General features: G+C 25.6%; 1 protein-coding gene across 1 annotated transcript in view; it reads left to right on the plus strand.

Moving 5' to 3' along the window:
- LOC119604847 (histone deacetylase complex subunit SAP18) overlaps nt 1-4,683 on the plus strand; it is a 54,040-nt gene that overhangs the window by 7,680 nt on the left and 41,677 nt on the right. The window lies entirely within an intron of this gene.

Here is a 4,683-nt window from a genome sequence, read left to right on the forward strand (position 1 = left end):
TGGTCGAAATCTTAAATCGCTTATAACTTCGTTAAAACACGTTTAAATTGAAAAATAAGCTTATTTTGTGATCACCTATATTTTCCTTTAAAAATCGATTTTTTGGTCGAAATCTTAAATCGCTTATAACTTCGTTAAAACACGTTTAAATTGAAAAATAAGCTTATTTTGTGATCACTTATATTTTCCTTTAAAAATCGATTTTTGGTCGAAGTTTTAAATCACTTATAACTTCGTTAAAACACATTGAAATAGAAAAATAAGCTTATTTTGTAATCGCCCATATTTTCTATCAAAAATCGATTTTTTGGCCGAAATCTTAAATCGCTTATAACTTCGTTAAAACACGTTTAAATTGAAAAATAAGCTTATTTTGTGATCACCCATATTTTCTTTCAAAAATCGATTTTTTGGTCTAAATCTTAAATCGATTACTTGGTCTAAATCTTAAATCGCACATAACTTCGTTAAAACACGTTTAAATTGAAAAATAAGCTTATTTTGTGATCACTTATATTTTCCTTTAAAAATCGATTTTTTGGTCTAAATCTTAAATCGCTCATAACTTCGTTAAAACACGTTTAAATTGAAAAATAAGCTTATTTTGTGATCACCCATATTTTCTTTCAAAAATCGATTTTTTGGTCTAAATCTAAAATCGATTATTTGGTCTAAATATTAAATCACTTATAACTTCGTTAAAACACGTTTAAATTGAAAAATAAGCTTATTTTGTGATCACCTATATTTTCCTTTAAAAATCGATTTTTTGGTCGAAATCTTAAATCGCTTATAACTTCGTTGAAACACGTTTAAATTGAAAAATAAGCTTATTTTGTGATCACCTATATTTTTCTTTAAAAATCGATTCTTTGGTCTAAATCTTAAATCGCTTATAACTTCGTTAAAATACGTTTAAATTGAAAAATAAGCTTATTTTGTGATCACCTATATTTTCCTTTAAAAATCTATTTTTTGGTCGAAATCTTAAATCACTTATAACTTTGTTAAAACACATTGAAATAGAAAAATAAGCTTATTTGTAATCGCGCATATTTTCTATCAAAAATCGATTTTTTGCTCGAAATCTTAAATCGCTTATAACTTCGTTAAAACACATTTAAATTGAAAAATAAGCTTATTTTGTGATCACCCATAAATCGCCTATAACTTCGTTAAAACACGTTTAAATTGAAAAATAAGCTTATTTTGTGATCACCCATATTTTCTATCAAAAATCGATTTTTTGGTCGAAATCTTAAATCGCTTATAACTTCGTTAAAACACGTTTAAATTGAAAAATAAGCTTATTTTGTGATCACTTATATTTTCCTTTAAAAATCGATTTTTAGGTCGAAATCTAAAATCGCTTATATCTTCGTTAAAACACATTTAAATTCAAAAATAAGCTTATTTTGTGATCACTCATATTTTCCTTCAAAAATCGATTTTTTGGTCTAAATTTTAAATCGCTTATAACTTCGTTAAAATACGTTTAAATTGAAAAATAAGCTTATTTTGTGATCACCTATATTTTCCTTTGAAAATCGATTTTTGGTCGAAATTTTAAATCACTTATAACTTCGTTAAAACACGTTGAAATAGAAAAATAAGCTAATTTTGTAATCGCCCATATTTTCTATCAAAAATCGATTTTTGGTCGAAATCTTAAACCGCTTATAACTTCGTTAAAACGCGTTTAAATTGAAAAATAAGCTTATTTTGTGATCACTTATATTTTCCTTTAAAAATCGATTTTTAGGTCGAAATCTAAAATCGCTTATAACTTCGTTAAAACACATTTAAATTCAAAAATAAGCTTATTTTGTGATTATAACTTATAACTTCGTTAAAACGCGTTTAAATTGAAAAATAAGCTTATTTTGTGATCACTTATATTTTCCCTAAAAAATCGGTTTTTTGGTCAAAATCTTAAAAATAAAATAAAAATAACTTATAACTTCGTTAAAACACGTTTAAATAGAAAAATAAGCTTATTTTGCGATCACTCATATTTTCCTTCTCCTTATAACCTTTCCTTTCCTTATAACTTCGTTAAAACATGTTTAAATTGAAAAATAAGCTTATTTTGCGATCACTCATATTTTCCTTCAAAAATCGATTTTTTTGTCCAAATCTTAAATCGCTTATAACTTCGTTAAAATACGTTTAAATTGAAAAATAAGCCTATTTTGTGATCACCTATAGTTTCTTTAAAAATCGATTTTTTGGTCTAAATCTTAAATCGCTTATAACTTCGTTAAAACACGTTTAAATTGAAAAATAAGCTTATTTTGTGATCACTTATACTTTCCTTTAAAAATCGATGTTTTGGTCAAAATCTTAAATCGCTTATAACTTCGTTAAAACACGTTTAAATTGAAAAATAAGCTTATTTTGCGATCACTCATATTTTCCTTCAAAAATCGATTTTTTGGTCTAAATCTTAAATCGCTTATAACTTCGTTAAAACACGTTTAAATTGAAAAATAAGCTTATTTTGTGATCACTTATATTTTTCCTTAAAAATCGATTTTTTGGTCAAAATCTTAAATCGCTTATAACTTCGTTAAAACACGTTTAAATTGAAAAATAAGCTTATTTTGTGATCATCAATATTTTCTTTCAAAAATCGATTTTTTTGTCCAAATCTTAAATCGCTTATAACTTCGTTAAAATACGTTTAAATTGAAAAATAAGCCTATTTTGTGATCACCTATATTTTCTTTAAAAATCGATTTTTTGGTCAAAATCTTAAATCGCTTATAACTTCGTTAAAACACATTGAAATAAAAAATAAGCTTATTTTGTAATCACCCATATTTGCCTTCAAAAATCGATTTTTTGGCCGAAATCTTAAATCGCTTATAACTTCGTTAAAACACATTTAAATTGAAAAATAAGCCTATTTTGTGATCACCTATATTTTCTTTAAAAATCGATTTTTTGGTCTAAATCTTAAATCGCTTATAACTTCGTTAAAACACGTTTAAATTGAAAAATAAGCTTATTTTGTGATCACTTATATTTTTCCTTAAAAATCGATTTTTTGGTCAAAATCTTAAATCGCTTATAACTTCGTTAAAACACGTTTAAATTGAAAAATAAGCTTATTTTGTGATCATCAATATTTTCTTTCAAAAATCGATTTTTTGCTCTAAATCTTAAATCGCTTATAACTTCGTTAACGTTAACACGTTTAAATGGAAAAATAAGTTTATTTTGTGATCATCTATATTTTCCTTTAAAAATCGATTTTTTGGTCGAAATCTTAAATCGCTTATAACTTCGTTAAAACACATTTAAATTGAAAAATAAGCTCATTTTGTGATCACCTATATTTTCTTTCAAAAATCGATTTTTTGCTCTAAATCTTAAATCGCTTATAACTTCGTTAACGTTAACACGTTTAAATGGAAAAATAAGCTTATTTTGTGATCACCTATATTTTCTTTCAAAAATCTAATCTTTGGTGGAAATCTTAAATCACTTATAACTTCGTTAAAACACGATTAAATTGAAAAATAAGCTTATTTTGTGATCACTTATATTTTCTTTCAAAAATCGATGTTTTGTTTGCAATCTTAAATCGCTTATAACTTCGTTAAAACACGTTTAAATTGAAAAATAAGCTTATTTTGTGATCACCTATATTTTCCTTTAAAAATCGAATCTTTGGTGGAAATCTTAAATCGCTTATAACTTCGTTAAAACAAATTTAAATTGAAAAATAAGCTTATTTTGCGATCACCTATATTTTCCTTCAAAAATCGAATCTTTTTTGGAAATCTTAAATCGCTTATAACTTCGTTAAAACGCGTTTAAATTGAAAAATAAGCTTATTTTGTGATCACTTATATTTTCCTTCAAAAATCGATTTTTTGGGCGAAATCTTAAATCGCTTATAACTTCGCTAAAACACATTTAAATTGAAAGATAAGCTTATTTTGTGATCACCTATATATTCCTTTAAAAATCGATTTTTTTGTCGGTTATAACTTCGTTAAAATTGAAAAATAAGTTTTTTTTTCAACATTTCAAAAATTTCCTTTTGTAGAGCGAAAAAGTACCAAAAAGTCCCCTTTTGTAGGTTTTCACCTAATCCGGGCTCTACGTACTTAATTTCATGTTTCATTCGTAATTATTGTTCATTCTTTAATTTGTTTGTTTTACGTTTCCGTCTCATCATGCACGAATAATCTCAGTTTCTTTTGTCTTGGATTTTTGCTCATATGTATCTCCGTTATTTATGGACCGATTTGGCTGATTTTAAATAGCGTTCTTCTCCCATCCCTGCTTAATTTCCCACATATAAGTTTTCATCTTTGATTTTGACAATAACAAAACAATAAAAACACAAAGCTTGTTCTTGCACTGTTATGTTTTGATAAATAATTATTTATCAAAACATAACAGTGCTCCTGTTCTTAATTTGCTTATAAGCAACAGGATCCTAAAGTATATTTACTTTATCGGGTCGGAAAGCTATGTCTGAATGTTTGTTGAAATCAATTTATAGAATCCAAATATGTATATTCGGTAACCAAATCTTCAATATATCTATCAGTCATGGCTTGCATATAAAGTACATTTCCGATTTCTATAAATATTCTATGTCTTTATAAAAATAAGCTTGTAGTGAACTAGTTGTGAATAATTTAAATTAACATTGATGGTGGGAAC

This window comes from Lucilia sericata, unplaced genomic scaffold (assembly GCF_015586225.1).
Source record: "Lucilia sericata isolate MDLA Ls3-8-SP2 unplaced genomic scaffold, ASM1558622v1 Contig000014F_arrow, whole genome shotgun sequence".
Taxonomy (NCBI): Eukaryota; Metazoa; Arthropoda; class Insecta; order Diptera; family Calliphoridae; genus Lucilia; species Lucilia sericata.